Source organism: Capricornis sumatraensis, chromosome 1 (assembly GCF_032405125.1).
Source record: "Capricornis sumatraensis isolate serow.1 chromosome 1, serow.2, whole genome shotgun sequence".
NCBI lineage: Eukaryota > Metazoa > Chordata > Mammalia > Artiodactyla > Bovidae > Capricornis > Capricornis sumatraensis.
In genome coordinates, this window is record NC_091069.1 from 168,098,296 (window position 1) to 168,124,415 (window position 26,120).

Sequence of the window (26,120 nt, forward strand, 5' to 3'; positions counted from 1 at the left end):
TAAATTAATTTTGGAACATGGGATAAAGTAGATATAGAAGTCATTTTTTTCCTATTGTGAGCATCCAGTTATTCCAGAATCACTAGTTAAAATACCTTCTCTCATTTAATTAGCATAATGCCCCTGTCAAAAATCGATTGACCAAGCTCAATATTAATTTGGAAATTATTCCTGAACTGATTCTCAACTGATTTAAGGATTCAACATACTTCCAATCAAAATTCTAGCAGGCTTTATTTTAAAAATTAAATTAAATTTATTTTTGTCTTAAAGTATTTTCTTATTGTATATAAAATCTGTAATGAAGAGAATCAAATTTATAAAGCATTTTTTAAACATAAGGACAGATAAAACCACTGAATATGAGCAAAACATAAATATATAATAAAAACAACATATGTGATCTATATAATAATGAAATTGAATGACCTAAGCTACAAAAATCCTAAGGTAAACACATAGAACACAACAATATATTAATCACTCTGTCAAATACTTTCCCTCATTCCCAGACAGAGAACCTAGTCTCAGTCCCTACAATAGTGTTTTCATATTTTCTTCATAGCACATATGGTAAAGTGTAATGTTTTCTACTATTCTCCTTCATTTGAAGTGTCATTTTTTAAAAGATGGTACATTTATAACTTAGAGTTATACATATTTGTATTTCCACTATAAGTCTCTGCATATGTCACACCCACAGTTAATGCTGAATGAAGGAAATAATTAATGCATGATTACCCATTACCACTAAGTAATAAATGTCCTTGTGGGACCATTTTGTAGCAGGGTTTTTTTTAATAGAAATTGACAAGTTGACCTAAAAGTCTTTACAGGAATACAAAGGCTCTAGAATAGATAAAGCAATTAAAAGAAAGAAGAACAAAGTTAGAAGATTTATTTGACCTGATTTTAAGACTTACTGTTAAAACTCTAATAATCAAGATAGTTTGGATATTTGGAAAAAGATAAACATAGATCAATGGAACAGAAAAGAGAGTCGAGAAATAGACAAATACATATCTGAATTGATTTTTGAGAAAGGTGCCAATGAAATTCAATGAGAAAGGAAGATTTTTCAATAAATGAACTCCTATATGAAAAAAAAAAATGTAAACATCTTCCATTACCTTATACCACACATAAAAATTAACTCAAACTGGATTATAGTCCTAAATGTAAAACCTAAAACTGTAAAACTCCTCGGATAAAGTCTTTGTGATTGTGAGGTAAGTAAGATTTCTTAGGATATGATAGGATGAGTCATACAAGAAAGGAAAAAAAAAGGTAAATTGAACTTCATCAACATTAAAAAATTCTTAACTTCAAAGACACCATTAATTAATCAAAAAGACAAGCTACAGACTGGTAGAATATATTCACAGTGATCAGACTAAGAGCTTGAATCTAAAATATATACAGAACTTTTTGAACTTAATTATAAAAGTGCTAACAACTCAAGAAAATAGATACAAGATTTGAAAAGATATGAATGGCCAATGGCATATGAAATGATGCTGAGTATCACGAGGCATTGGTAAAATAAAAATCAAAAACAAGGAGATATGCTCTATACACTCATTAGATAAGTTAAAACTTAAAAACCACCACTACCACCACAAGAAATAAAATCTAGCCATTTTGAGTCCTAATAAGGATGTGAAACAACTGCAACTCATATTCTTTGAATGGAAATGCTATAACCACTTTGGGATATGTTTGGGAAAGTTTGGTAGTTTCTTTAAAAATTCAATATTTTCCTATCATCCATCATTTTGCAACTAGTTTCCATCATTTTACAACTAGTTATTTCCCTAACAGAAAAGAAAGCAAATGTCCACACAAAGACTTATATATGTAAATATTCATTGCAGCTTTCTTTGTAATAGCCAAAAACTATTGGGAAAATCCAAATATTTATCAACAGTTGAACAGATAAGCAAATAATGGTATATCAATGAAATACTACTCTGCAATGAAAAGAAAGAATTACAGAAATGCACAACAATGCGCACGATTCCTCAAAATCTTTATGCTGAGTGAACGAACTATGCCAGGAAAAATAAAACACATGTTATTTCATTTATATGAAAGTCTACAAAATGCAAACTATAATGTCAGAAAGCAAATCACGTGTTCCTATGATGGGGTGTTTAGATGTAAATAGATTACAGATACTTGACACAGGGTACTTTTGGAAAATGATGGGAATATTTATCTTGATCAAGAGTGTGTATATATATGCCCAAACTAGTGAAGTTTGGTATACTTCAATTATACCACCATAAAGGTGAATTAATTCACTGTGTAGATCTAGAATTGTCACTCCTAAAGGTTTTATCCAAGAGATAATATGAAGTGAAATGAGCCATATGTCCACATAATAGATTTGGGAAAAAAATAATAAAAAAAATGTTCATAGTAACCTTATCCCTTTGAGTTAAAAGCTAGGAAGAAGCAAATGTCCACCAACTGGAGAATGTGATAAATCTGGGACTAGAAAATAATGAGTTACTGATTCACATGACAAGACAAATGATTCTCCAACACATTATGTTAAGCAAAAGTATCCAGATATATCTTTGGTGGTGGTGGTTTAGTCACCATGTTGTGTCTGACTCTTGCAACCCCATGGACTGTAGCCTACCAGGCTCCTCTGTCCATGGGATTTCTCAGGCAATAATACTGGAGTGGGTTGCCATTTCCTTCTCCAAGATATATTTTTATTCACATGCAAAAGCAAAATTTGAAAGTCCCATACTGTATGATTCATTGATACAGACTCCAAGAAAGAGCACAATTATTTACAGAGATAGATATCAGAAATAAGAAAGTCATTTCTTGAGAGAGAGAGTTAGAAGTGACTGAAAAGAGCCAGAGGACTTTCTGTGACAATGTAAACATTCTATTGGGTTAGTGCAAATGTAATTGCAGCTTTGGACCATGAATTTGAAATCATTATAACTAGACTCACATACATCTTTACTAATCAAAATAGGAACCGTTACAATCAGTGCATTTCGGCCAACAAGAAATAAGTTTATTCTTGTAGTGTAAAAATCTGTGCTTCAGGATTCACGAACTCTTGGAAAGTGTTTTTTTGCATCCTGCTGGTGGTGGAAGCATTTTCCCTGTAAAAAGTTGTCAAGATGCTTGAAGTGGTGGTCAGTTGATCATAGGTCTGATGCATATGGTAGATGAGGCAAAACTCTGAAGCCCAGTTCATTCAACTTTTCAAGCATTGGTTGTGCAACATGCAGTCAGGTGTGGTTGTGGAAAAGAATTGGGCTCATTCTATTGACCAATGCTGGCTTCAGGTTTTGCAGTTTTCAGTGCATCTCATTGATTTGCTGAGCATACTTTTCAAATGTAATGGTTTCACTGGGATTCAGAAAGCTGCAGTGGATCAGATGGGCAGCAGGCCTCCAAACAGTGGCCATGACTTTTCTTTGGTGTAAGTTTGGCTCTGAGAAGTGCTTTGGAGCTTCTTCTCAGCCCAACTACTGAGAAATGGTTCATTGTTGTTGCATAGAATAAAAGAAGAGGACACTACAAAACTATTTTTCTGATTTGCAGTCAGCTCATGGAGCATGCACCTATCAAGCTTTTTCACCTTTCCAATTGGCTTCAAATGCTAAACGACCATAGAATGGTTGACATTGAGTTCTTTGGCAACTTCTTGTGTAGTTGTAAGAGGATCAGCTTCTATGATCCTTCAATTAGTCATTGTCAACTTCTGACGGCCAGCCACTATGCTCCCCATCTTCAAGGCTCCCCTTTTCTTTGCAACACTTGCTTGACGCACCACTGCACTGTATGTTCATTAGCAGATCCTAGGCCAAATGCGTTGTTGATGTTGTGAGTTGTTTCTGCTGTTTTATGACCAATTTTGAACTCAAATAAGAAAATTGCTCAAATTTGCTTTTTGTCTAACATCATTTCCATAGTCTAAAATGCATATAAAATAAATAGCAAGTAGTAAATCATTAGCAAAAAAAACATAAAGCAAGAAATGCACATTGAGATGTTGTATAATATAACCACATTTAAGAATGTATTCCAATATCAAACGGCAAATTTCAACAATGCAAAAACCACAATTACTTTTGCACCAACCTAATATACAAAATCATTGTAGATGGTGATTGCAGCCATGAAATTAAAAGATGCTTACTCCTTGGAAGAAAAGTTATGACCAACCTAGATAGCATATTCAAAAGTAGAGACATTACTTTGCCAACAAAGGTCCATCTCGTCAAGGCTATGGGGTTTCCAGTGGTCATGTATGGATATGAGAGTTGGACTATGAAGAAAGCTGAGTACCGAAGAATTGATGCTTTTGAACTGTGGTGTTGGAGAAGACTCTTGAGAGTCCCTTGGACTGCAAGGAAATCCAACTAGTCCATCCTAAAGGAGACCAGTCCTAGGTGTTCATTGGAAAGACTGATGCTGATGCTGAAACTCTCATACTTTGGCCACCTCATGTGAAGAGTTGACTCATTGGAAAAGACCCTGATGCTGGGAGGGATTAAGGGCAGGAGGAGAAGGGGATGACAGAGGATGAGATGGCTGGATGGCATCACCAACTTGATGCACATGAGCTTGGGTGAACTCCAGGAGTTGGTGATGGACAGGGAGGCTGCTGTGTTGTGATTCATGGGGTCGCAAAGAGTCAGACACGATTGAGCAACTGAACTGAACTGAATATATCTTGCTTTAAAATAAAGTTACATATCCCTGGGTTGGGAAGATCCACTTGAGGAGGGAAAGGCTACCTACTCCAGTATTCTGGCCTAGAGAATATCATGGACTCTTTAGTCTACGGGGTCACAAAGAGTCCGGCATGACTGAGCAACTTTCACTTTTACTGCTTCCCTGGTGGCCCAGAGGTTAAAGCATCTGCCTGCAATGCGGGAGACCTGGATTCGATCCTTGGGTTGGGAAGATCCCCTGGAGAAGGAAATGGCAACCCACTCCAGTACTCTTGCCTGGAGAATCCCATGGACAGAGGAGCTTGGTGGCTACAGTCCATGGGGTCGCAAAGAGTTGGACACGACTGAGTGACTTCACTTTCACTTTCTTTCTTACATATATACACTCAGCACTTCCCAGGTTGCTCATTGGTAAAGAATCCACCTGCCAAGTAGGAGATGCAGGTTCAATCCCTGGGTTGGGACAATCCCCCAGAGAAGGAAATGGCACCTCACTCTAGTATTCTTGCCTGGAAAATTCCATGGACAGTGGAGCTCGGCTAGCTAATGGGATTGCAAGAGTTGGACACAACTGAGTGACTAAACAACAGCATTTTACACAGATCTGTTAAAATATGCCAAACTGTATACTTTAGAACTGTGAGCTTTATTGCATGGAGGGAAAGAAAGAAAAAGAGAGAATGGGGTGAAGAAGAGGAAAAAGATGGAAGGAAGATGAAAGAAGAAGGTGGGAGAGGAGGAGAGAAAAAGGAAGAAGAGAAAGGAAAGGAAAGGAAACAAGTCAATTCAAACATTAACTTCTGTGTAAAGCCTCCGTATGATCTTGATCAGAGGTAGCATCTTAAAACAGATAGACAGTTAGACCATCTTCTGTACTTATTGATACTCTACTTGGCTGGTTTGTTTTACTACATGGATGCTAGGAGAATTTTATATAGCATAATTCATGGCAATCAAATAGTTGATAAGAAAAATTCTTCATAGAAGAATTCTGGGTGGAAAACAATATATAAGTAAAATCACTGTTTCATAACCCCTTAATAAAATCATGCCTAGGCAATACTCATCAATGGAAACCAAAGCTATTAGGTAAAATATTAATGGAAACCTTAATAATAGGACCAGATGGATAGCAGCGGAATCCACTGATTAATCTTAATGTCACTAAAAGTGTGACCACAGCTATTAGGTGCTTTCCTGCATATGTGATGCAGATGCACTAGGCACACTGATCAAATATTCCTGAAAAAAAATAATTGATTCCAAATCTAATCAAACTCTAGTTATATAAACTATGTGGAATAGAGGAACAATTTAAACAAGAGCATGAAGGAAAAAAATAAAATCTAGTTATGGGATATTTCACAAGACAAATGGCCCAATTTTCTAAACAAACAAAAACTTTGGAGAAGGAAGGCCATAATACACTAGAGACTTAAGAGATATTACAACCAAATTCAATTTGTGGACCATTTTTGGATCCCGACTGGAACAAACCAATTACAGAAAGACACCTCTAAGACAATTAGGGAATGTGAATACATCTAGCTATTAAATAATATGAAGCAATGTCTTTAATGTTGGTAGATATGATAATGTTACTGTGGTAGTATTTTAAACGTATGCCCTTCTCTGTTAAAGCACACTGAAACATACTAAATTATTTATGAGTGAAAAAATGTCAAAATTAGTATTTGCTTTGCAGTACTCTGAAAAAAAAGTAAAGCAGCAATTTATATAAAACAACATAGGTGAAACATTGATAAATGTTGAAGTTGATGATGGGTATATAAGGTGCACTACACTACTTTTTCCTTACTGGTATTGAGTGTGTTTTATAATTTTGATAATGAAAGACACAAATGCCTACTAAAAATCTACATTTAAAATTTTCTTCCTAATATTTGAGTTACCATTTAATAGTATTTATGAATCCCAATCCATAATCATTTCTGATGTTATAAAATGCATCTATTTTTACCTCATGACATTTTATGACAGTCAAGCATGTGTAAGAACATGTTTTTATTTTCAGAGACATACAGATGTATGCATAGTCCATTTTTCCATTCTTAATACCCTCTTTTTCAAGTGCATCTTCCTTTTACTATGAAAAAAAAAAGCACAACAAAATATGCAAAACTCAGTCCCCTCTCAGAACACACTTCCTGCTTGCAAAGCCAGAGAATGTCCACATGTTTACATGTTGTCAGCCTGCTGACCACCACCTAGCATGCCCAACAACTAGACTGGAAAAACTGTGCTAGAAATAAACTCTAAACACATTTTAGTTTAGCTTTTCTTCCTCTTACTGTAATTAAAAAAATAACAGCTTTAAAGAGGGACAATGGGAAAAAATTCATTACGTGTTTTTGTGCATCAAATCCTGGTACAAAATATTGTTATCCACTTGCTGTCTGTGTTTCAGCCACAATGAATTCGTTGTTGTTCTAGAAACTTTCAAATTCATTCTCTATTAGGACATTTGCACTGGTTCCATATTTATTTGAGGTTCAGCTAAAAAATCATCTCTTCTCAGAGAGCTTTCTGAGTACCCAATCTAATGTACTCATTTCTCCATCACTTTCTTTCACATTTAACCCATTTATATTCTTCTAAGTATTTATCATTATCTTTTTTTCACCTCCTTTGTATCTGTTTTTCTGTGCACTATTATCCTCAACTAGACTATGAGTTCAGGGATTGTGACTGTCTGGTTTATTGTAATACCCTCCATGACTCAAATAGTAATTGGATACAGAAGGTATTCAAAACAATATTGTGATTTGAATAATTTTTATATTGATAAAAATTATGTACTATATCATATGTACTACATAATTTATGCCATAATACAATAGTAACAGCAACACAAATGATACTATTATCAGACTATTTTCCAAAAATAATTCTATGTTGAGATGTCTTGATTGAAATTGAAGATGGCAGTGTAATAGAAACAGTAAGGACATCAAAAATCAGTGATAATAGTAACATACAAGCAATACTAATACTATTAATGAACTGTGTTCCTAAGTAAACTAATAACCCTAGCTGAATAAATAATAACAATATTATTAATCTTTATAATAGCTATAGAAACTTTAAGAGGAAGAAGCCACGCAAAGGAATTAAATAATTTGGACATAACCATTCAGAATGTCTATCACAAAATTCAAGCCTTCTAACCAAAAGTCAGTTATTCGTCCATTCATTTGTTCAATAAGCACTTATTCAGTTCAGTTCAGTTCAGTCACTCAGTCATGTCCAACTCTTTGTGACCCCATGAATCGTAACACTCCAGGCCTCCCTGACCATCACTAACTCCCGGAGTTCACCCAAACTCATGTGCATTGAGTTGGTGATGCCATCTAGCCATCTCATCCTCTGTCGTCCCCTTCTCCTCCTGCCCCCAATCCCTCCCAGCATCAGAGTCTTTTCCAATGAGTCAACTCTTCGCATGAGATGGCCAAAGTATGGGAGTTTCAGCCTCAGCATCAGTCCTTCCAATGAATACCCAGGACTGGTCTCCTTTAGAATGGACTGGTTGGATCCCCTTGCAGTCCAAGGGACTCTCAAGAGTCTTCTCCAACACCACAGTTCAAAAGCATCAATTCTTTGGCGCTCAGCTTTCTTCACAGTCCAACTCTCACATCCATACATGACCACTGGAAAAACCATAGACTTGACTAGACGGACCTTTGTTGGCAAAGTAATATCTCTGCTCTTTAATATGCTATCTAGGTTGGTCAGCACTTATTAGGAACCCGTAACATGTCAGGGATATTGCCGGACACTGTCATGAGTAAATCAGACAAGAACCCTGTATTCACAACTTATTTCCAAAACCATATTATGTGCCTGTCCAAAGACAAGGCTTGTAAAGCTTTTCAATGCAAAAAATAAAAAGAAAATACTTTTTTTCAACTGGGCTAAGCCACAACCAAGCCACATACTTTCAACGCAACAATTGGATCCTGATATTAGCAATGGCACTGCTGATCAAACACATGCAATTGTCTACACAATGAATATTTATTTACAATTTCCTAATTAAATAACCTATATAAAAATATGGCATTCTACTTCTTCATCTGCTGCTCTTCTTGATCTATCTCTAGAGAACAGTTCAATTTTTTTTTTTCAAATTGTTGGCTTAAACTCTTTCAGAGGTGAAAAACAATAGTTTTCTTTAAAAATTTTTTTTGAGGTCAAATTAATCTACATCTTCAAGTTTTAATTGTGTAAGTAAGAAGGAAAATGGGCCAACCCTCCTGGGGGATCCCGTCTGTCCTGGTTCTAGTGACCGACTAAGCCGCTGATTTGACATTCTAGGGAATTGGGATGTGTTCTTCACTGAAGAAATCCCAAACTGCCTGACAAAATCTAAAGTGTTTGACCTTTCCAGTCATACTGCTTTCATTATTTAAAATGAAAAGAGAAAAAGAAAAATGAGAGAGCAAGTGGAACTATACAAAAATTTGCTTATCAGATTCCATCTTCAGCACTACCTTAAACCTTTTTTGAAATGTGAGCACAGAATTGTTAACTTTAGGGTGAAATTGGGCCAAATTGAAATGCCAACTCATATTTCAGAGTGCCTTTACTGTTAGAGTCCCCCAGTGGTAGATGGGAACCCCAAAGCTTATATAAATGTATGTATGTATTACTCTTGTGAATGGGAGGGGACAGATTTTAATATTTCTATAGCTTATTCTGTTCCTAAGGGAAGAAATGAGTTCTGCTATTCCTAAAGAAATCTAAAAGACAGAAGAAATTAATAATATAAAACTTTAAGAAAACAGGATCCAAAATAAAGTCTAACATGTTATCTCTGGCTGACTTTGTGATTCTGGGAAGATACGATAATGCTAAGTAGACTGAATCCAGTCAAAATCCTATCAGCTTGTGTGTGTGTGTGTGTGTATATCTATAAACATACTTTATTTATAATATATATAAAATACATATAAATGCATAAAGTTATATATAGGTTATATATTATGCATTGCTATATGCTATATATTCTAGAATAAAAATATACATATTCCACAAAATTAAGAATATGTAATGATATTTAATTATATATTATTAAATATAAATATATTTAATAAATTTTAAATAGCTATATAGATAATGTAGATGTAGTGATACGAGAGTAAAACAAAAAGTACCACCTGATGAATTCCTTAAAGTCTCCTTTTTCTCTTGGCCATGGAGACCAAACATCAGTTGTCACTTGGAATATATATGTTTATTTAGGTATATAAAGAGAGGAAGCATCAGATATGTATATTAGAAACTATACCAATTTTCCTTTGTAATATACTAAAGTACATTCATAAATCTTGAGTTCTGATATATTGCCCAAATGAGAAGAAAAAGCATTAGATACATTATTGTTTGAAGGTGGAGATCATTTTTCCATTACACATTCTCTGTAAAAGTGGCTTTGGGAAATGTATACAATTGACCAACCTGTCACGCAACACTGTTTTTTTGCATAATGATAGCAGTACTCAGCCCTGTACTTTAACCAGCTTTATTTTGTTTAGGGAGCTGGGCTGCAAATTCATGAACTCTATACAGTCTTAAAATCTCAATCAGTATTTTTTCATACAACTTATAGTCAAAGATGAAGGAGAAGAGGAGGAAAAAGCGGAGGAAGAGGAACAAGAGTGGGAATGGGAAGAGGAGAAAGAGGAGTAGGGGGAACTACACAAAATTTATTTCTAAAAATTGTCTGCACACGCGTGCTAAGTAGCTTCAGTCGTGTCCAACTCTTTGTGACCTGTAGCCCACTAGCCCACTAGGCTCCTCTGTCCATGGGATTTTTCAGGCTAAGATATTGGAGAGGGTTGCCATTTCCTCCTCCAGGGGATCTTCCCAACCCAGGGGTCGAACCTGCATCTCTATGTCTCCTGCATTGGCAGGTGGGTTCTTTACCACTAGCACCACCTGGGAAGCCCCAAAATCATCTACTCCCACTAAATTAACACATGTGTCTTCTATTTTCTCACCATCCCTAAAACCTTGCCCTTCCCCTCCCTCTTGTCTGGGGTTGTGTCATTCCCTACTCAGGTAACTCTTTATTTTCTGCTTGCACCTGTTGAATAATCTAGCCTCCCAAGTATCTGAGTCATCCATTCACCCTGGGTTTCCCCATTATCTCTATCTACCCTCACTTGACTTCATCACTCTACTTCAAAGTCACGTGTTTCATTGTCTTCCTCCAGTTACAAGTTCCTACGTTTTATCTGTCCCCTCTGCTGTTCCTTAGGTTCATTAGATCTACTATTTAAGCTCACTAAGATGTCTAGTTCTACGAGACCTCAATTTTCCTTCTATCAGTTTTTTCCCCCTATTTCAGTTCCTTCCACCACCAGCTTGGTTCCATTATTTTGAGCACTCTATACCACTTGCTCCCACTTTACTTTGCTCTCTAGTATCTTACCTCCATGTAAACTCCTCTCTGGGCTTCACTGGTGGCTCAGACAGTAAAAAAAACTGCCTATGATGCAGGACACTGGGTTCAGTCCCTGGGATGGGAAGATCCCCTGGAGAAGGGAATGGCAACCCACTCCAGTAGTCTTGCCTGGAGAATTCCATGGACAGAAGAATCTGGTGGGCTACTCTCTGTGGGGTTGCCAGAGTGGGACGTGACTAAACACTTGCATACTTTCAAACTCCCAACTACATACCAATTCTACAAAATCAGTTTCTATATCTACATCAGGGCTGCTAAGTCCAGTTAAAGAAAATCAAATAGGTATATAAATGTGTGCCACCGTGTGTTCTGGTTTTCAGTATAAGCTGCGATTGTCAGTTCTCAATGCATAACCATGGTTGACACCCTGGTTCATATACTCATTTTTTTTTTTAATATATAGCTTTTGTTTAGTCCCAATCCAACTGCTACTTTTCTCACTGCCAGCACACAATCTACAAAACAAAGAAAAAATGAGATGATATCAACTCATCTCATTTCCATGTGGAATTAAGGTGCTATGGTTTTGAAGGAAATGGTTTGGCCCAGAGGTAAGGGAGAGTTGAGAGAGTCTATGCACTGGCCAGATCTTTTGTTTCTGGGTTCTTTAACGTATGCATTGAAGATGTTGTGAATTCCCAGTGGAGCCATAAGACACTGCTCTCACTGCTTTCTCTATCATTACCATGACTAATATTGTCACTGGCACTTACACTGCTGTATCACCAACTTCTTTCATGTCTGCTCTCCCAACATGTAAAGGATTTGCATATGAAGAACATTTCATTAGCACTGTTATCAACAGACTTAGAAAAATGCAAGGTGAAGAAAATACACCAAGAATACAAAGAAACATTTCAAACAATAATAGAATCCAGGCCATTTGTAAATGCCAGATCTTCCCCAATACACATAAAGCATCATATTAAAATTTTGATTTTCACTTTTTCATTACAGAATCCTCTATCTGTTCAGTACTGTATCTTGCAATATCCATCATCACATTATCAAACAGGTGAGTAAACAAATCAGTTTCAATTGCTGACAAAGGAAAATACATATTTATCTTCACTCTGATTTTAACCAAGGATTTCAGTTTATTGGAGAATATGTTTAAATTGTTTATCTTCTCCACGACAGGGATGTTCTGAAAACTTTGCATCTGATTTCAATCTTAGTGAAAGGCTCTCGGTGTCTGTAATTATGGTAACCCCAGATGCCTTCTTATATAAAGGTGGTGTAAGGACCTCTCCCACAAGAATTCAGGCACCAACAGTAGACAACTTAGTTTAAGGGGAAAAATATGGAAAATGAAGCCAAACAAACAGGATTTGGTAGATTTAGAAGACATTAAGACTAACAGAGGCTCATCCATAATGACACTGTGAAAGAAATTCTAAAGAAAACTTTAGATGCCACAGTAGTAATGGTAATATCTAGAATGAGGGGGTTGATCACCTCTCTTTATTCTGCACTAGTAACACCAGACTCAGAGTTTTCAGAATGCACCATGGTTAAAAGCTTGCGCTGACACAGGGGTTCTGTGTCAGAATCTCTCCCCTGCAAATTTCTGGTTCTGGAATATTATATAATCCCTATGCTTCAGTTTCTTCATCTATAAAATGAATACATAGCTGTTATGTGATTATGTAACATCTCTGACTTTCAATTTTTTTTTTTAAAATGAGGATTACTGTATAGATGAAATGAAACTTCAGAACCAATAGGTGAAAACTATCAAAGGACATCCACTCCATGGAGACGGCCCTGTGTAGGCTCTGTGAGCACTAAAGACAAATATTGCACGGGGTATTTGATCCCTGGTCCAAAAAGTGATGCAATGTTCACCTCAGAACTATGAGATATCACTGTCCCAAAATAGTGACTCCACTCTCACTTTTCAACTCTGCCTAAGGTGACTTCTAATAAGTATTTAGAAAGTTAATTTATTTCCCCTATAGAGTTCAACAGTAAACTCTGAAATCAGGGAAAGATCAAGCAAACAAACAAGCTTTTATTCCAGTGGCCTTTCTGAAAGGAAGATGAATATGAATTATGCTATGCACATGGATAAAAGAATCAGTTAAATGCTATTAATAAATCGAGTTTTCAATCAAAGACAAATAAAATTTGAAATACTGCAGCCACGCCCCCAGGGTCCATGCCTTGTTATAATGAGTTCATTTCAAGCCTCTTTCAAATGAGATCATTTTTTTTAACAAGGTTCTTTTGGTACTTTTATATGAGATTGAGTCAGTTCAACCTTATAAATAATTTTATTTAGTGATATGTCATTGTATAACAAGTTTCACTCATGGAATTCCTAAAATTTTAAACTCATCTGCATATAACTAAATTTGAAGCTTAATTAATCAAAATACAGTAACAACCCATATAGGTTTAATGATTCCAGTAGCTTTAATTAGCTTACATATCATTCTTTTCATTGCCAAAAAAAGAAGAAAATTTAAGTGAACTTGAAACACTATATTGCATTTAATGAAGTATCAATTGTTTGACAGAATTCACAGTTAACAAGGTTATAGTGAAAATGACATACTAATTCATTATATTGGCTTATAAATTGGTCAATTCATATATAAAGAAAAGTGAAATTATGTAGCAAAAAACCACAAGGACTGGTACATCTTCTGACTCAAAAATTTTACTCCTAGAATTTATCTTAAAGTAATAATTTAGTATGTAAATAAGATGATCATTGTAGTGTTATCAATAATAGTGAAAAAAGCCAGAGACAATCTGAGTATTTCACACTAATATAGGTTAATAAATTATATCATTTTAATACAACAAAATGATGTACAGCTAAAAAATTGATTAATACTTAAAATGACAGAAGAGTTGGTATGTTAAGTGAAACTTCCAGAATAGATAGTAAGAGTTATCTTTTTACATATATGAAATACATCTATGCATGAAATATAGAGGGCAGTTTTTTAAGGTTAACTAAATTGTTGATTTAGTAAATTTTTAAAATTCAGTTTTACTGTAGTGAGTAGCTTATCCCTTCTCCACAGGATCTTTCTGACCCAGGAATCAAACAAGGGTCTCCTGCATTGCAGGCAGATTTGTTACCAGCTGGGCTACCAGGGAAGCCCTAAAAAATAATAAAAGACCCCAAATGGACACAAGATATAACTTAGGCAGACAAAGCTGGAAGTCAGGTGACAGACTTTTTCTTTATATTCCCATATAATGGGCAGTTCCAAATTCTTGAACCCTTAAAATCAATAATCTCTTGCCGATCCCTTTACTTGCCAAGTTCTAGCTACCTCCTTTTTTTTTTTTTTTTTAAGAATAAAGTGATAATAATCAAGAAAACTCTTATTATAAACCTTAAGATTTTAAAGTATTTTGAAAATGAAAATATAATCAAATACTGATTAATAAAAATATTAGTGGGAGAAGAATAAGCAAAGATTTCCAGGGAAACAAGATTCTCTCCTTCGTGGAAAGTTAGATAATGCCTGTGCATTAAGAAGGAAGTGCTGTTTTCCCCTGCGACTCCTAAACTAAGTGAGACAAACTCTTTGCTTACTGTAGTTAATTAGAATTACCTGGTACTGTATATTGATGGATCTTTATTCAGTCCCTTGGTTCTTAACAAATAAAAAATCCATTTCCCTAGGCTGACCCATTAATTGAAGTCATTCTTTTGGTTTGGTTTTGCTTTCTTTTTTTAACATATGCAATTTTGTCACAGTAAATTTTAATTTCCCAAATGGCAAAACATTTCAGAATATCTCCAAGGTGCTTGGAACTGAAGATCAGCCACGGAGGTATTACAAGTATGGCCACACTTCCCTCTGAAATCTATCAAAGCTCTTCTAATTAGCCTTTTGCCACATGACATCTCACCAACTTCAGGAGATTTAGGGTTGTTAATCCTCCATCAGCAACTGCATTATGAAGATGACTGAGTTTGGAGACTGTAGATAATAAGTAAGCTAGACTTTACAAGTCACTCTTTGGGTTATGCTTAATGGAGATGAATTTGGGCTCTTTGATGGAAGATGCCAGAGTTAGAATTGAGCTTTTTAGATTTTGTTTGTCAACTTTGTTGTACTGACTTCTCCCTAAAGCACTATTTCATTTTCTCCATATGCAAGATAGTGTTAGAAATACCTGTCCTAGCAACATGCTCCCAGGAATATTTGATAGGTAATTAGTTAAAGAGGGCATTCTTCCTTGCTGGGCAAGGGCAAAAGACAAGTACAGGTGAATTCACACATCTGATCATCTAGGCTGATTATTTTCCAACATCCTTTGTCTATTGTTTGAACTGAGAGATTTGTGATTTCCTGATACAAACTATTTGCCATTGACTGCCACAATTTGTGAACTATTTATTGCATTTTATTTTATTTTTGATAGCAAATGATACACTAAACACTAATCTCTCATGTATACTTAACTAAAAAATTATGACATAACAAAGCCTTTGTAAATCAAAAGAAACTTAGAAATAGAACAGTATTATTTTTCCTTCTCTCTGGAATATAGCCTTGTCTCACCAAGGCCCAAATTATTCTGTTTTCTTGCAGTTCCACTGAAATTAAGCTGATATCTGAACTAGGAACACCTTCGTTCCTATAAAACTTAAACAAGTTTTCTATCATCCCTTGAAATAAGTTATGTTGTTCTTATTTTATTCCTTCAAAGGAATTTGAAAGAGCTCTGGTTTTTAGAATCTTGATATTTATTCCTATACCTAAAAAAAAAAAAATTAGTCATAAATAAGCCACTTTATTGGGAAAGTAAACTAGCACATTCACTGTAGAGTTACTGAATTGATACACTATGTATTTCTCATTTATTAGTTTAATTTTCTTGTCAGCTCTTCTACTGTAACATTATATTTCCCATGGGTTCACATGAGATTCACACTCATTTTTAGCTACTTTATTGTTAGATATTTCCTTCTTATCAGTTATTTATTTAAAGCTTTCACCATACCCATTTGATCTGAATAAATTTCTTGAATAGGTACTCTCTTTTTATAACCAAGCTCAGCTTTTGATGTGTATTTATATTATTTTTTTAATATCAAAAAGATCAATAATTTACAGAATGATTTTGATTTGCTTTTGTTTTTTGCTCTTTATAGCTGAAGGGAAAGGTAAAAAGAAGGACAACAGTATGTGATTTTTCTCTAGTAGCTGCTATCCTTCCTTCAAAGAAATTCTGGAATAAGGATTCTTTAAAAAATAAGATGTAAGCCTACTTCAATATTAACTTAAAAACTACAACTTGTGAATCACCAGATTTTACCAATTTTTATGTAATTTGGAGATGTGGAAAGCCAGAAGTCCAGCTCCCTATGTTAGGAATCTGAAGACTGTCTAAGTCTGCATTAGAGTCTTTCCTATAGTTACAGTGACTGACTTCAGTATAGGTCCTATTACCGCTCATTCATATTTGGTTGCCTACCCTATGCTGCCCCTCTTTTTGTAGGAAAATTATCCATTCCCATCTTGTTGGAAGAAGAACTGAGTGCATGATTTGGTTTTCCCAACTGACAATGTTAGAGATAGAGTCTGTAACAGATAGAGGCTACTCCATCAGCTGGAGTATCCTGAGATGAAGATGACATGGAAGAGAATTCATAGTAAATCCACGATACCATGCTGAGTAAGTTGAAATACTCTAATACTATGAGAAATTAGGATTTGGGGGTCATTTTTTACTGTAGCATATCCTAGTTTGTCATAACTGATACAAGTATGAATATAGGGATCCTCACAGAAATGCGGTTAAAAGGAAGCCATTCCCCCACAAAGGGTGAGTATAGTACAGAAGAGACATAAGAAGGAAGCACCTCAGTCCAGCTGACCTAAGTTAGGTTAGGTATGGAACTAAAGGACTTAGGCAAAAGGCTCGATAGACCTGTATCAATAGTATAATGTTTACATCTTGCTAAGGGATCACAGCAAACTCGAAGGAATTGATGCTCAACTCACAGATGCAAAGGACAAACTTGTGGTTACCAGGAGGGGGTGGGGGAGTGGGAAGCACAAACTATGAAGTGTAAGACAGACTATGGGGATATACTGCACAACACAAGGGATAAAGCCTACATTTTGTGATAATTGCAAATAGAGCATAACCTTTAAAATTGTTTATTTTTAAAAATTAAGGAAAAAAAAAAAGGAAAATGATGTTCACGTGGTGGAGAAATTTTGAAGCTCAGAATTCTAGGGTCTGGGCCAGACTCAAATAATTAGTCTGTGAGCTGTGTTTAAGACAGTGACTGTACCAGGAGGTTCTATATGTATTTAGGGAGGAAAATGAATTCAGATCCAGGGAAGCAATGCCAAAGACTGAAGGGTAGGGAGAAGTAATAGCAGAATGAATATTTTTAATCAAGAGGTAAAGGTGAGTCAAGATATGGAGAGAATTATTTTTCAATTGGCTCAGAGTAAGGAGTTCAGTCTAATAATTCTAAATTTTAAGAGTATTAGAGCCTAAAAGGTGCTATTACTGTGGTACAGAAAAGCTTCTAAAGAACTGTATGGATGTGAGCAGTGCTCTCGATCTTTTATACCTCAAGAGCTCTGCAGGCCTTTAGCTTACTTAGCTGAAAATGTCCCCGGATGAGCTGCCTAGAGACACATTTGCATCCTGAATTGCAATGTGCCCCTGAGCTCACAGATCATTCTGACTTAACTGGGAATGCTACTCTCAGTATCTGCATATTTGTGCTGTGAAATTTCCAGTCAAACACATGGGAAGAGAACGGAAGACCATGTGTGACTGTGTGATTAGAGATCATATCAACAGAAAAATCCAGTGAATGAGCCAGATCTGGCTACTTTAGTCCTAATTATCTTATTCCATCCTCAAGAAACCAACCTAAGAAAGTATTATTATTGTGCTTAGTTTGCAAATGAGGGAAGTGAATCTCCAAGAAGTAAAGTAACTTTCTTGAGATTACTTAACCAGAAACAGTGGGGGCTGGTTTTTAATCTGTATAGTCTAGCTTCAGAGCCTATGCTTTTTAACAGCTAGCTAAAATGCAGTCCATGTTACTGTTTAAATCTATTTAGTTCCGGATTTCTTTGTAATTCCTCAAAAATTATGGTCAAAATGAGAAAATATAATTCAGATATGCAACATATAGCCCCAACTACCTATGCTTTTCTCTTCACACATTTTATTTGTGGGAGATGTGATCTGATGGTGTGATGAAAGAATCAAGGGAATCCTTGCCCAGCATCCAAAATAAGCCCAAGAATTAACATATATTTAACTAAGGATATATTGAATTTTGGGCTTCCCAGGTGGTGCTAGTGGTTAAGAACCCACCTACTGATGCAGGAGACGTAAGAGACTCAGGTTCAACCCCTGCATCAGGAAGATCCCCTGGAGGAGGGCACAGCAACCCACTTCAGTATTTGTGCCTGGAGAATCCCATGGACAGAGGAGCCTGGGCTACAGTCCATATGGTCACAAAGAGTTGGACACAACTGAAGCAACTTAGCACACATGGACGCATATTGGATTTTAGGCTATATTTCCATAAAAGGAGTTAAGAACAGAAAGATCACCTGAATGACTGGGCAGTGAAAAGAAGGGGGATGCTATTCTTCACTTTCCCCCAATTTATCCACTTAGCTGACAGCAATTCAGGTGTTGTCCCTGAATAATTTGTGAAAATGTGCCCTTCTAGGCTTTCCGTGGGCTGTGACCAGTTTCTATTTGATCTCCACCTCATTATTCAATGGCAGTGCACTCCAGGTTCAGCAGTCAACAGTGATGTGTTGAGCAGGGGTGAGTGGCTGGCCCATTACCACTGATAAGCCTTTTACCAAAGACAGCTCCCACTGAGCGGAGCGAACAAGACTCCAACTGGCTACAAAGTGGGTTTCGGATAAAAACTCATTACTCTCCAAAATCTAGCTCAAAGACCAGAGAGTTATCCTGAGGAGGCTACAGTGAAGTTCACCTAATTACCAGTTACACTCTATCTTCCTTCCTCTTCTCTCTAATTTAATCTCTTAAATTCCTCTCTTGAAATGTTAACAGCTGGGATAGTTTTGATCAGAAACACAAGCCATCCTAGAATTTTAAGGGAAAGGGGTAAAAGATAAACTGTCCTAGAGAAAGCTTTACTAGGGAAAATGACCTGTGATGTGTAACCACAGTCTAGAGATTACTGGGAAGGCAAAAATGAAAGACGGCAAGGCGATGAGGACTATTCACAATGGCACCTGGCAGGGAGGCTCTATTATCTCACAAGCCATATATGAGGCTCAAAATACAAGAACCATAGCTTACAAAAGAAAAAAAAAAAAGTAAACATGTGAAAGAGGTCCATTGATGGGGAGAAAGGGAAGAGAAAGTTTTTGTTTGTTTGTTTTTAATCTTCCTCAAGTTTGATGCTAATCCTTTGTGATGGGGTGGAGAGCTGTGTGTGATTTTCATAACTGAAGAGCAGTTTCATCATCCTTAGCAACAGGAAGTCCCTTTCTGCTGTCTTTTGAAAGTTTTATTTTAGTATAAATAGGATTATATAATCCTTCAAATAATTCCTGTGACCCTAACTTTTGCTAAATTTTCACAGCACATGTTGATCGATTTTGCAAAGTGTTGAAAGAGGACTGGTATTCTGGGATTGGGAACAGCATTCAGAATCTTTCTCAAGATGCTGGAGAGATTCATTTTTCACCTCTCAGAAACTGTTACTCCCTTTCAGCTATCAAACCATTCAGACCAGGAGAAAAGGTTGGCCAGCCTGCCCCACTAGGCGGTCGTCTTTCCTAAATAAAGCCCCACAGCACCCAGCAGGGAGAGAGACTCATGCCAGCCCTCTGCTCTCTGATTAGTTCATGAAAGGAAAAGCTCTCACTGAGCTCTCACCCCAGAGTCTCTGCATGGTTTCAGAGGCCTTTGGAACTTCTCTGGGCTTCAAGAGGAACTAGAGGCAATCAGAAAAAAAGAAAAAAAATAGTAATAAATAAAGTATAGCTGGCTATTTCTTTACAACTGGAGAAAAATCTCCTAACCTGGGTCAGAGAGCATCATGACCTGTCTACAGCCAACCCCAACAGATAGGTTTTCACCATACAAAACTAGAGGCTCTGTGGCTACTGCAGGTTAGCATGCCCTGCATGTGCATGCAGTGAGGCACTCTGCATGGAGTTTGAGAATCCAAGATCAAGGAGGCAGCACTGTCACTAATAACTTCAAGGGAACTTTGATGGAGTTGGGGGCAAGGACATTCTAGGTCTGATTTCTTCTTCAGGCTCTGTGCTAAAGCTAATAGCAATACATACTAGCAGGCAGAAATATGCTTTGGGCACACAAACCATAAAAGAAACCATAACAGAAAAGAGCCATTGCTTTAATGTATGCTGCAATATCTTCTATAGCCTTCTTCCAGACATCCCAAATTGCTTCCACTACACCCCTGGCCACAAAAAGTAAAAAATCAAAAAGGGAAGAGCAGGGAGCCTTTGGGCTGTTTAGACAATATTATTCTTGGATAATTTTCAATATGCCCCCTCTGAAGAGCATATCTGGGTTTGAAGTGTTAAGATTTTTTAAGAAAAACCTGAAAAGCAAGCATTGACCCAATCAGAAAGATGTTGCTATACACACCAGCCATGTTAGTTCAGTTAAGATACAGTCAAAACCAGAGACTTTGGGTGTGGCTATGTAATATGGTCGGAAATATATGTTGAAATGAATTGTAGGATGGCTGACTCCTACTGGTATTGCTAAAAACACCAAACCAAGATGAATATATTTGGAGTGGCCTCATCTCTAGTTGCCTGACTTTAGACAGGTCTCTCTGCTGAGACTCACTCTTCTTGATCTTATATAAGGAAAGGATAAGGATAATGTTTGCCCAGGTTATTTCACAGAGTCCACAACTTGGACAAGACATTGTAAAAACCCTTCACAAACTATTGATATGCCACAACATAAAGCGGCACCCACCAGTTAGTGAATATTTCTCATGTTCACTTACCTGTGAATATATGTATACTTATCTTTCCTCAAAATGCAATTTCTTCGAGGAGGGATTGCCATTTTAGGTCATCTGTGAAGAATGGCAAGTTCCTCAGCTGCCCAAAGAGAAGGTTTCAAGTGGTTCTGTGGCCATTTGAGTAACTGTGTGGCCACTGAAAGAGGTCTTCCACGTGTTTGCATCCTCAGTGACAAAACCAGAGTTTGTCACAAAACATTCAAAATAAAGACAAGTGTTCCCCGATGTTCTCATTTGCTTTTCCCTGTGGCTGTTCTCTGTTGAATCATACAATTTACTGTTAGTTATTTAGTGGTTTCAAATTATTTTACAGTGCAGTGAGGGAGTAAATGTGGCTATATAGAGCAGATAAATTAGAGGAGCATAACCTTACATGATTAAAAACACAGTCATGCTTAATTTCTCTTTTTTTTTAGTGTTGCGTTGAGGCTGTCATAGCTTCCTTAGAGAAATCCAACCATTCTCTGAGTCTCAACTTCAGTGGCCCCTCCTCTCTTGAGCCTTCTCTGGTTTCTCTCAAAGAAAAATTGACCTTGCCTTCCTCTGGATTTCCATGTTACTTTGTCTCCAAGTCTCTCATGGTACTAAATTCAACCTAATATTTTTTATTTTCTTTAGGAGCTAAGACTAATGCTCACTTCTTTCTCCTTCCTACACTATACAGTATTTGCTCAATAATTACTGATTACTAAATGAGTGATTTTGTGAATATAATATAAATCCATGTGTGCTTTACTTGTACAGCTACACAGAAAATAGAGTTACTGGGTGTCAGGAGATAAGGAAGTGATTAAAAAGCCCACTTCAGGCTGCCTCTGGGCTGGGCCAACCCTACCAGCTCTCAGGAAAGCATCCAGGCTCCTGGGGGCATGAGATTAAATCTTCAACACATCAAACTCCTATGCTCTGAGTACATATGTATTGAGGAGACGAGATAATGAACATGAATTTCTGCCCCACCCAGCTCTCAGGATCCTTGAAAAGTCAAGTATTCAGACCTCTGACATTCTCATTCAGGGAAAACATGACTTTTGTGCCTCTTTCTTTGTTCTCTTACATTTAGCCTTAGCTCCATAAATGCATCATTTGTGTTCTGGTGTGGCTTCTGCCTTCATTAGAATTTTTGCTTTAATTAATTATTGAGCCCTCACTGCAAAGGGTTTTCCACTCTCCACTTTTCATCACCGAGGTCTTGCAGCCGACCTGCTCCACTGGCCTGGATGTGGGACTGGAGACCACTCAGAATCAGCTGTTTTTCCATGAGGGCTTTTTGGGTGAACATGGCAAAGACAGGATTTTGTACACATTTCCTCCTGTGTGTGTGTATAAAATAAATGTACATGTATTTATATGTACAAACACGTATATATATATATATATATATATATTTTAACTCACAAGGTCTAGTACACATGCCTAGACTATAGCAAAGCACAGTAGACAACAACACTAGAACTTCAACTTCCTTTAGTAGTTTTTGTGTTTTTGTTCAATTTTTCCTCCCATTTTAATTCCATGTGCCAAACTTCTGATCATTTCACCTTTGGTAGAAAGCAGAGTTTTTATTTGCTCATTTTTGCCACATTGTTTGTCATCAGTTCTCTGTAACCACTTACATGTTCTTCGGGATTTCTTTGTGCAGCCAGCCACACTATGTACCTCCTTCCCTTCCCTGGGGCTCTAGGAAGGAAAATTCACTTCCATGATTTTAAAATCACCTAACAGAATTCTTCTGCCTGCCAATGCAGGACACACAAGAGATTTGGGTGGGGAAGATTGCCTGGAGAAGGAAATAGCAACCCACTCCAGTATTCTTGCCTGGGAAATCCCATGGACAGAGGAGCTGGTGAGTTGCAGTCCTTGGGGCATCAACGAGTTGGACATGACTGAATGACTGAGCATGTACTTATTCCTAGTCTTATTTACAGCCTTATATCTACCTTCTTCCCCTCCTCTGTCCCCTGACCCCAAGGACAATCTCTGCGTCCCAAGGAAGCTCAGTTTCAGAGAAGATGGAGAGAATCTGGTGAGGCATCGACAACTGTTGTCACTTTTAATGGACCCTGCATGGCAACCTTCCCACTTTATCAACCTGGAAGCTGATGAGGGGAGGGCTTCCCTGGTGGCTCAGTGGTAAAGAATCTGTCAACACAGAAGAAACAGGTTCAGTCCCTGGCTGGGAAGATCCCACATGTGGACCAGTTAAGCCTGTGTACTACAACTGTTGAGCCTGTGCTCTAGAGTCCGGGAACCACAGTCACAGAAGCCCTAGAGCCCGTGCTCAGCAGTAAGAGAAATCACCAGAATGTGAAGCCCCCGCACTGCAGCTAGAGAGCAGCCCCCACTCTCGGCTACTAGAGAAAAACCCACGCAGCAACAAAGACTCAGCACAGCCAATAAATGTATATATTTTTGAAGCTGATGCATTTGGGAATTGTCTATGATATTTCTAAAACCTGGAAAATATCAGGCACTGACCACGGTTTTATTCCAGTGACTCAGTCACTTGTAAATGCTTTCTCTGGTTTTCTCAATCAAGATTGCTGGGAGAAATATCAATAATCTCAGATATGCAGATGACAGCACCCTTATTGCAGAAAGTGAAGAAGAACTAAAGGGCCTCTCGATGAAAGTGAAAGAGGAGAGCTTAAAGCTCAACATTCAGAAAACTAAGATCATGGCATCCGGTCCCATTACTTCTGGCAAATAGATGGGGAAACAGTGGAAACAGTGGCTGACTTTATTTTTCTGGGCTCCAAAATCACTGCAGATGGTGATTGCAGCCATGAAATTAAAAGAAGCTTACTCCTTGGAAGGAAAGTTATGACCAACCTGGACAGCATATTAAAAAGCAGAAACATTACTTTGTCAACAAAGATCTGTCTAGTCAAGGCTATGACCTTTCCAGTGGTCATGTATGGATGTAAGAGTTGAAAATAAAGAAAGCTGAGCACCGAAGAATTGGTGCTTTTGAACTGTGGTGTTGGAGAAGACTCTTGAGAGTCCCTCGGACTGCAAGGAGATCCAACCAGTCCATCCTAAAGGAGATCAGTCCTGGGTATTCATTGGAAGGACTGATATTGAAGCTGAAACTCCAACACTTTGGCCACCTGATGGGAAGAGTTGACTCATTGGAAAAGCATCTGATGCTGGGAAAGATTGAGGGCAGGAGGAGAAGGGGATGACAGAGGATGAGTTGGTTGGATGGCATCACCGACTCAATGGATATGGGTTTGGGTGGACTCCGGGAGTTGGTGATGGACAGGGAAGCCTGGAGCACTGCAGTTCATGGGGTCACAAAGAGTCGGACATGACTGAGTGACTGAACTGAACTGAACTGAACTGGTTTTCTTTCTGAACATATATGAACTTCCCAATTCCGCTTTTTCTGCTTCGATCTTGCCCTGCCTTCTTGTAAGTCAACAGCATTTGGGGAATATGAGAAAGGGCCATAGATCTTCAAGGTAGGGAAGTGTGCTCAGTGACATGACCCCTCTGTGCTTCCTTAGGACTTGATCAAACCCATGAACTACTGTGAAATTAAACTGAAGTTTGAGGTTCTACTACCAATGAATTACACAGGCTGCAGAGAAGTCACTTTACTTCTCTCAGTATCTATAAAATAAGGATAATTAGTTTCCATTGCCCTCCCTTACAAGGATACTATGGAAATTAATGAGCTAATATCTTCAATTGGCCTCACCCCCTGGCACAAAGATATGAATAGAGTACAAAAAATAACTGTGACCATTTTGCTTCTGATGACTGAAAACTTTTTTTTCAATCTCCCCACAATGAAAATCTAGTTAATTCTCCTGACAAGAAATAAAGTACTTCTGTCTGCCATGATCTGATTCATGAAAAAGACTTTTTAAGTGAGAAGAAATTAACCACGAACTCTTGCTTGCACACAAACAGTTCTCCCTGCCCTTCATATTCATCTTCCTTTTATCACGGTTGTTATTGAAAAGACTGGAGGACTGCATCTCGGACAGCTAACTGAACATCTGCCTTTTCTCTCTGTTCTTAAAACCAATTGGAGGCACAGATGATGCAAGGGCACCTCAGGCAAGTATATAAGTGGGGGAATGGGGGAGTCACATACTCAGATCCAGGTAGCAGTCAGAGAGGACCAACAGTTGGTCAGATCAGGTACATGTTCATCCAGAGGGACAGAGAGCACTCAAAAGAATTATGGAAGCTGGCAGCCAAAAGGGCCAAGGCTTACTCTGAGCAGCAGAGAGCTGCCCCTTTTACAGGTTAGTTGGTGGCCACCCTAGTACCCACGCTTCTAGCATGTACCTTTTCAGATTCAGGCGTGACAGTGCTGGAAGATTCTTTTCAATGCAAAGAAGTTCACAAAAGGAAAACTGCAACAACTATGAAAAAAGGTTAAAGCATTTTTAATATATGCACCATAGTCAAGTGTTGGCAATTGAAAGCATATATGAAAGTGGATGAATTTTTTTCATCAAGAATGCTAGGAGTGGGTAGCATAAAAAGAACTAAGTTGGCAAAAGGTAGGCATTTGCTTGGAAATGGTAACCAGCTTCCTGATTGGACTATTAAAGAAATCTCACAGAATGATTTCTTAAATGATAAGCAAACAGCACAGAATCAGAAAGAAAATTAGAGCTTTTAGAAATTAACTCAATTGTAAATTAACCAAATTAAATTAGCACATAACTGCTATTCTCTTTGTTACAGTATCTCATTAATGCTTGTTATTTTGTCTCCTTTGGCTTTTAATGAGTTGCATGGAATCTAAGCTATCACCAATGAACCTGAGAAATGCCATATTTTTTTCACAATTAAATAATCTGACTGTTTGAGCACAGGCTTTGTTGGGGAGTGAATAGGACCTCTTTTAGCCAAGCTGGCAGGAAAATTTTTCCATTTGGAAAAGTAG